Source organism: Scomber japonicus, chromosome 1 (assembly GCF_027409825.1).
Source record: "Scomber japonicus isolate fScoJap1 chromosome 1, fScoJap1.pri, whole genome shotgun sequence".
NCBI classification, from domain to species: Eukaryota; Metazoa; Chordata; class Actinopteri; order Scombriformes; family Scombridae; genus Scomber; species Scomber japonicus.
In genome coordinates this window covers 8,924,242-8,933,915 of record NC_070578.1, presented here as the reverse complement: position 1 = coordinate 8,933,915, position 9,674 = coordinate 8,924,242, and positions in this window count along the sequence as shown.

The window sequence follows — 9,674 nt, the reverse complement described above, 5'->3', positions numbered from 1 at the left end:
CTTGTATTTTCAGCTCGAGTCGAATCCTCCTCCTCCTCCCTCCCTCTGTCCCCTAGGCTGTGTTGCGGGCGTAAAAAGCAGCCTGTTGAGCAGCCATCAGTCTGCTGGCATTTGATCAATGCCCAGGTCCCTTTGTGCTGCTAAGCGACAGATAAAAGAGACTGTTATCAGCTCCACAGCATCAGCTGCAGATAGCTACGTTGCAGTAGCTGAATGGGCCAGTGGAGCTCAGGAGAAGGAGGGGGGGTTACACCTCAGCAAAGAGTCGAAGAGGAGAATCATAGAGGGAGGGGGGTAAGACGGGGCATCACAGCGTAGGTCAGGCGCCTTGATACAAGGTTTTACAGCTGTCACAAGCCCTCTGGAGAGAACCAAAGAAGGGGAGGAGAGGAGGGGAATGACGGAGAATGAAAGGGAGACAAAGATTATGGAGAGAAATGGTGTAACAGCCACCCTGAACCTGCTGGAGAGGGAATTGGATACTGATTGAACTACACTGTCAGCCAAGAGCACACGGTCAAAACATGAGGCACGCACAGGCAACGCGAGTGTGTGATGAGAAATCAAGCAAGAATCACACACATGTTCAAGCAAAAACTATACGTAGGTATAAATATATGCAAACACACTCATATTACTAAGCATTTATTTATCTGCATTACGCGCCTGCCTTGTTATCACTAAATGAGAACGACCCGACTCACAGCTATCCCAATCTGCTTTTCGGCGAACATTCACAGTCTCCAGCCTCATCAAACAGTGCCCCCTCCTCTTTGAAGAGTCAATAAGGAGCATTGATTGGTATGTTTATAAGATCTCTTTTCACCGTCATTCTGTTGACAATTTTGTCAACACCCTCTTCTGTTTGAAGGAGACAAATATATTCAATTTATGGCACCACTTTGACTAAAGCAAACACAAAACTTTAGACTTGTAAACAGCCTAATGGATTGAAGTGTCCAATCCTGCAAAGCGACGGATGGTACAAATGAGCGACACTGAAGAATATAACGGATTCTGAAGCAGTGCGTGACAAGCAGAGTAATGACACGATGCTTAGAGGGCTTTCTTTTTTGATGTGGATTACTGGAAGCGACAAAGAAAACAATGGTATGACAAAAGGCTGACAAGACGGCACATATCAGCTGCTATTAAAGACCCTGAAGCGCCGACAGAAATAGTTTCTCACTCCCCCTAATTTACTGAGGATGGGAGGTGAGGAGAAAGTTTGGAAAATCGTTTCACGAGACGTCTGCTCATTTTAACAGCCGTAGCATCGTGCAAGGAAATGAGTGGAATGCAAAAATGCTCTAATTCCTCCAGGGGTGGGCTTTAATAAGGTAGGCGACTGCCTGGGGGCTCCAACTTAGAGGACCACACAGTGAAATGTAGTTCTCACAGTGAGCATTTCAAACAAGAGGGAATGTAAAGCATTATTTCTAAAACTCTAAAAAGAAACCTTGTTTTAGTTGCTCCTCCTGAAACAACAAGCAGGGCCAGAGTTACTAACGTTTTCCTGCAGGCATTCACTCACTTGTTAGATGACGGCAGTGCTGCCCCGTCCTTCCCCCGACCTTCATTAAAACTGTGCCAAAGATAATGATCATAACACAAGAAAACAGTGTTCAAGAAAGAAGAGAGAAGGTGCTGTGGTGGAAGAAGATTATTTAAGTATAAAAGTCGTACTACGGTGTAGAAATACATGCTCATGAATAAATAAAGTCTTGAATTCAATGTTTTTAAGTAACTTCAGTAAAAATATGGAAGTATTATCAACAAAATATAAAGTATAGAAAGTATTACTGTTAGGTTGGTATGCTGTTGTTCGTTGAGGCTAGTTGAGGAAGCACTAATTCTAACCTTATGTATGGTTGGGTTGTTCTATCTATCTATCTATCTATCTATCTATCTATCTATCTATCTATCTATCTATCTATCTATCTATCTATCTATCTATCTATCTATCTATCTATCTATCTATCTATCTATCTATCTATCTATCTATCTATCTATCTATCTATCTATCTATCTATCTATCTATCTATCTATCTATCTATCTATCTATCTATCTATCTATCTATCTATCTATCTATCTATCTATCTATCCATCCATCCATCCATCCATCCATCCATCCATCCATCCATCCATCCATCCATCCATCCATCCATCCATCCATCCATCCATCCATCCATCCATCCATCCATCCATCCATCCATCCATCCATCTATCTATCTATCCATCCATCCATCCATCCATCCATCCATCCATCCATCCATCCATCCATCCATCCATCCATCCATCCATCCATCCATCCATCCATCCATCCATCCATCCATCCATCTATCTATCTATCTATCTATCTATCTATCTATCTATCCATCCATCCATCCATCCATCCATCCATCCATCCATCCATCCATCCATCCATCCATCCATCCATCCATCCATCTTTCTTTATCTAAACTTGTAACCCTCAAATTTAGTGGAGAAGAAATATAAAGTAAATACTTACTTATACTAAAGTTCTGTTAGAAGCATTGAAGCTATTCCAGAGTGAAATGTAGATGTTAGTCCTAGGTTAAGTTAGGAAAGAACTATAGTTTGTACAAATATGTCCAACAAGGTCTGAAGGCAAATGTGTTTATAGCTTTTTTTAATTCCCTCATTAAAAGGAGAAGTAAAAAGCTGGCAGTCATAGAAAGGGGCAGATGTTTAAATATGGTGATAGTGGCGCACATTGTCAGACCGTCTTCCTGAACGCATTCAAGTGGGTTATTAACACAGAAAATGTAACGCATGAATAAAACAATCTTAAGAGAGATGTTCAACACCTTGCTTACTTTCTCACCTCCGCACAGCTGACCAATCTGGACATGAAGTAGGTGTGAATGTGGGATTGAGTTACAGAAATTGCTGGATGCTGTCCGCCTCTCATATGCGTGTGTCAGGGGGGTTTACAAAGCTGTTTGACTATCTGAGAAGCACTTCTGATGAAGTGTACCGGCTGTATTATCTGACAGCTTGGCAGATTTTCTCACAAATAAGTACGATGCAATATTATAGCTGAAACTATCCAAGCCTTTATAAACTATTTAAAATGAGGTTAACCTTTAACAGTGAATGTAAGTACATGGTGCTGATAATGCATTTATTTAGTGCAATTTTGTACATAGGTTTTTTACTGTAAACATACTATTTTTAGTGTAGTAACAGTACACAAACATCTTGCAAAAATCCCCCAAACATATTTATATTCCTCTTTTCACAAACAGCATTGTAGAAAAAGTGGTAATAATTACATTTAAATCATCTGTAACCATGATATTCACAGTGGCAATTGCTAGGTAGCCTAATTTTCACCCATTTAAGCAGAAACCCACTTGACAGTTTGCTTCCCCCATTTTCTAAGATGTGCTCTGATTGATTCTGTGTAAGAGCTGGAAAAGGTAGGAGGTAAGGACAGGTGTGTGTGTGTGTGTGTGTGTGTGTGTGTGTGTGTGGTTGTCTCCCTGGAGGGGAGTGTCAGCAGGTACCCTCATAGCCAAGAGACACTTACTTGCAAATTCTGCTACAGACAGTTGTTAGTAAAAAAAAAAAAAAAGAAGAAGCCAGGACACGAACACTCTCTTTTGAATTTATCTGCATTTTCAGAGCTTTTGTTTCTCAGTTTTTGCCTCCTTCTTGTCTTTGTCTCCAGCCTTCCTTCTGTCTCTCTCTGACTCTCACCCATCTCTCGCTGTTGTCTTCTGTTTTCTTCTGTGAATATTAAATGGCCTTGAGTGTCTGTCATCAGGAAGCCCACACTCATCCAGATGTATGCTTGTGTGTCCATACATCCAGGATTTATTCCATACGAACAGTTTGTGCCTGATGGAGGCAGTTTGATAGCAGGACAGGGGGGGTTCAAGCATAATTTTACAAGCCTGTTTAATAAGACTTTAGTCAAAACTGTGTGTTTTTGTGTGTGTGTGTTCCCTCCTGTCTGTCTGTTGCATTGCAGATCAGCTGTTAGATGATACGCCCATGAAACAAGCAGAGGATTAAACTTACAGGAGCACAGCATCATTAACTGTGTATAGTTAAATGTTAATGGGCGTACCGCTGCCTTTGAGCACAGACGGAGGAAAGTATAAAAGTGCAAGAGCACATAAAGGGCGAAGAGAGGGGGCAGAAGCGAGAAGTCTCACGGTTTTCACTTTTATTTATGCAGCGAGGACTAACTGGGGGAGCCTGCTCTTTCTCAGCAACCTTCAGCATCACACTCATACACATATATAGACCTGGGAGCTGCCCCGAGTCTGCTTCTGCTGGCAGCACCACCGCCTACAGGCATGTAAGAGGTGGTTATAGAGGGAAGGAAATGCATTAATTTGTTCACTTCCCCCAAATCCAAAATTTCCTAACTTGACAGGAGATTCAAACAAGCTCACAGGATTACCTTGCTTAAATGTAAGCTAAGCCTGAGTCATCATATAATTTGCTGCCTCACCTTCTACATCCTACATCCTTAACCAATGCATACCTCTACCGACACCTCAGGGATAAGTGTTAACTAAGTGACATAAGAAATGCTTAACAGTGGCCCGTAGGCCAAAGGTGGCAATTGGAAAAGCATGCTGAATGCTAAAACATAGTGTAACAGTAGAACAAGCAGAGACAACTCATAACATCATTGAAGGACTTTAAGCTATTGGTCATGCCACAGTAAAGAGATAGGAAGATATAAGAGCAAAACATTTGGCCCCTCTCCATTCAGTATAATAGTTTATGGACTAACCAAATGGATAATTAGAATGTAATCAATTTATGGGAATATACTTATCATATTCAGGTATTAAGCTGCAGGGAAAATGTAAACATGAGCGTAGCTAGCTAATTTTCCAGGCAGCAGAAGTGGAAATAAACAAACTTAGTGAAAGGCTTTTTTCCCCACTCAAGATGTTCCACCAATTTTTTAAATTTGGAGGCTGGCAGCAAAGAAAATGGCAGAAGAGTGCTCGAACATTTTACTCAGCAAGATTACATTAGAAAGAATTAGACCTACTCTGGGCTGACAGCAGTAAAAAGAACTTTCTTGGTGGACTGTTTTCCACCAAGACACAAAACAGTCAGATCTACAAAAGTCAAGCCTTGACATAGTAAAGCACCTGACACCTGAATCTCCTCTTATGTGTGTGTTTGAAATTCCTGGGCTCTACCTGCTTTTGGCGCTGCTGAAAATAGAGATGACATGTTTGCAAAATACTTTATAATCCAAGATTATGGTGAGAAACAATTGGCTTATCTTCAACTGCTGCTAGTGATGCTGAACAGGAGGGGAAGCACATTTGTTTACTTGACTGGCAGCTTTTAGATAGTTTCTTAGAGGTTGCTTGGACAACACCTTAATATCTGAAGTGCAGCAAGACCAAAAGAAACAGAACCCACCTACCTTTGCAGAACTTCTGTTAGTCCACGCAGTGGAAGACAAGTGGACCTCCAAAGCATCCTGCAGGAAACCGTGCTCCTGTAGAGAGAAAAAATATGACATCTACAGCAACTTGTAAAATAGCGCTTCTCAAAGATTACTGTCAATCAGTTAAACAGAGCTGGGGTAATTGATCTGTTGATGTTAATTCACCAGAATTTGATTTTCAATGCCCCTATACCGCCTCTCACCCCATCATTAGAGAGCGGTGAGAGGCGGTAGAGGAGCATTAGGCATTGGTGATCGTTGAAACAGTGGGAAGACTAACCAAGACAGTTTTCACACAGGGAAACACAGCAGAGGGGTAAACAGCAGAAACACCAGGAATGAGGGTGAGGCACAGCTGGACCAATGCAGTAATCATTTTTAAAAAGCCTGCTTTGAATATATGCAAAACAGTTATGGTTAAATGATATTTCACTATCTGACATTTTCTTTTTCTTCTTCTTGTAAAACATATTTGTGTAAGTGCAAGTCAGTGCCAAGCAAAACACTGTATACTAATGAAATCACACTTAGCTTTAAAGGAAACAACCACAATCATGCCACCGCATATAATATTATGAGTATAAAATGATCATCGTTCATCACTGCTGGCTGTTCATGTTTGACAGCCAATGACAGTTTAAGTGTCTCCTTTCCTGGCCGGCATCTGCTGCCATACTGTACAGTACAAGTCAACGTGGCCTGGAGCAGTTTTGTCCTCTCATGTGAACTGCAGTCAGAGACTTTCCATCTCCAGGAGGAAACAAACTCCCTGACTGGATTTAGAAATAGAGGACAAGGTTTAAGGAACACTACCACACAACTTATAACAGCTTTTAAACACTCACAAAACACTACATCTCATCAGAGAACGAATCTGTCACTAAAGAAACCAAATCAGACAATGACAGTCTTCAAAATGTATTGCCTCTGTGTTGACAGCAGCTCTTGGATTCATAATTTATTTGGTTGACTATTTAATTCCATGTTCCTTAAACAAGGAACATATGGAACATAACTTGATGTTAGTACAGTACATGACAGTAAACCTACAAATCTTACTGTCAATACCATTAATACACCAAGAGTTTGTTTTAATGGTAACTTAATAGAGAAAACTTCCAAGCAGTGTTTGCCAGATTTGACTGAGCCTCGAACCTGCTCAAACAATTTGTAACCACGGTTAGTCAGCCTGTCACTTTCCAGAAATACTTCAACAACTATTGGATGGATTGCCAGGGAATTTTATGCAGCCATTAATGGTCCCCAATCTGGTGGACTTCAGTAATACCCTAGGCCCTAACACTGACATCTGAGTCATACCTCATATGTAGCACACAGACATGTACACATATTTTTAAATTCAGTGTAGATTACACTTCTCAGGGATATCATTAAACACTTATTTGCTTAGAAATCACAGAAAAAAGGAAGAATTAACACAAACAGGAAGGGATGATGATAGCTAAAATTGTCACAGGAAAAAAAAAAATTCAAGTCAGATTCATATGTAATCCTTCCTATAGCAGGAAATATTTTACCCCATCTTTTTTATTTATTGAACTTAGATAGTTATAAAAAGTCCTCAGTCAGAACATCAGTTATGACATAAGATCAACACAGTCTATGACTGCCATTTAGGATACAAAGGCTATGATGAGTACATGGATTTGGAGCCATAGCTGCCTTTTTTCATGCTGGAAGCTTGTTTGTCATGAAACAAAGATATCTTCTTTTGCATGATCCAGCTTAGTATAACATCTGGGAGACACTCAGCATGGGGCTGTTAAAATGATCAAGTAGTTTGCAGAAGGCATTGCCGATGAGATTATTTATGTGGGCCGTGTGTGTTCCTGCATGTTACATGTAGTGAGCTGGGGAACAGTGACTGCAGTGCTTTATGTACGCTGCATTATTGGTTAATGCTCTATTCTTGTAGACACACATGGCCAAGGACACAATGGAGCGATTGCACTGCTCAAAGAAAACTGTGTGTGCAGGTTGGCCAAGATCCTCCCAGATTCATCCTTCTCAAGTGGTGCAATGAGGACGTTCAGCACGCATCTTCCATCTATATCTGGAGTCTCAACAAATATCACAGCAATGGGTTTTCTTGGAAGATGTCTTCAGCTCATTCCAGGTTGATCATGTAGAATTGCTTCTCCATTGACTACTGTGTCCTTCAGAAATGTCCTCATTGCAGGATGGTTGCTCTTAGAGGGTGAAATATGGACTGCTGTGTACGTGGTATAGATAGATATATATACACACCTCTTTACCATAAACCCGTTTATGATCTGACCAATAGGCTACTCACTTTGACTCTTTAAGCACTCGCCACTGATTTCGATGTTGTCATTTCGGTGATGGTGATTTGTCTATGTTGATGTTGGAGCATTGAAACCAATTTCAAATGTTTCGCGGTAGAAAACTAGCTCTCCAGTGATGACTTCTTGAGATAGCGCAAGTAAGCCGAGAGTGGAAAAGAGGGGGAGGGAGAGAGAGTGAGAGAGAGAGAGAGGGAGAGAGAGAGAGAGAGAGAGAGAGAGAGAGAGAGAGAGAGAGAGAGAGAGAGAGAGAGAGAGAGAGAGAGAGAGAGAGAGAGAGAGAAAGAGAGAGAGAGCACAGTGTCGAGCAAGGAGAGGGAACGGTGGCAGAAACAACACAGCAGTGAATGGCAGAAATAAAACATTATTTCCTGATTGTCTCACGGCAGTTACATTCTAAAGCACAAATAATTAACCATAAAACACTCAACAGATGATTTACTGCAGAGACAGATGCTCTTAGTTTCATTTTCCTCCTCTGCACTTCTCCTTTTCATCCATTCATTGCATGCGGCTAATGCAGCAGTAAATACAAAGAACAACAAGACAAATCTGTGTTGGTTCTGTCGTGTTGGCATTTCAAATCTGATGCCTGCAGGAGCATCAAATGACGCGCATCAAATGAGGTGCGTCAATTATCGCTTTCAGTCTGTTTGGGCCTTCCCAATCTTCTTATATTTCTAGAACGGAGACAATCCCCCTTATCCATTTATATAGAGTTATATGTTATTGCAGATGAATGGTATATATATAATTTAATATACAGATATTTGTGTTGACATATTTGGTGTTTGTGTTGGCATTCATGACAGGATATGGACAGCTGAGGCTAATATTCACTTCTGTATAGTCTGTTTCTGTAGAAAAACCTTGATTATATCTTGTTTTTTATTTTTAAATTTCAGGCAGTGGAGATACCGCCCCATATCCCTAAGTTATTTTTTTCCCCATCTGTATGTCTCTTTTACTTAGTGCTTAATATACATTTAAATAAATAATAGAGACTAACCCCTTTACAACAGATAATATTTGCAGAACTAAATCCCAGATCTCTGGAAGCCTCTGAATTAAAAGTAAAAGGCCTTCTTTGCTACTTTTTTCCTCCTCAATTTCCAAAGAGTAGGAGAGATGAAATCAAATCTTCTCTGTGATATATCAAAGCCTAATAACTACACTCAAGCGCGGAAGACTACGCTAATCCACAAAGTAAAGTGAATCTCCACGTACTAAATTATTTCTGCAGTTTTGATTTTTTGATATTAGGAGACATTTCTCTCTTGTTTGCAGGTCCAACATCTGTGCCCCCTGGTGCACACACACACACACACACACACACACGTACATACACGTACATACAGACACATGCCCAACAACCTTTGACTTTTCAAACCTCCTCTTCCATAACGCTGTGAGACCTTTGCAGTTTGTCCATTGCTTTGGAGCAACCTTTCTCTAACACTCACACAGTTCACCACTGCTGCACCTGAGACCACATCTTGATTCTCCCTTCCTGTTCCCTTCCTCTCTCCTGTTGATAACACTTAGACACACTGAGTATATCTGTCTACTGTTTGAGCCATGCAAGAGCTGTGAGGAATACTGTATACTTCTTCCCTTTCTCTACAGGGATGATCGTTGTGAGAGAGCAACTCCATTTTCATGACAGTAATTCAATATCTCATAGGGAAGGAAATGAAAATTTAAGACCTGAAATGAACTGATGCAAGCACATATCAGTAGAGAAATCTAAGATTATTTGCCAAACCTTTTAATCACGGTGATGATCTCATCTTTAGGCCATTTGGCACACATTTCTGTGTCCAATTTGATGTTTTTTGTATAGCGTTCTTGTAAATAACCAACTAAACCCTGATAACTTAATGTCGCTTATCTG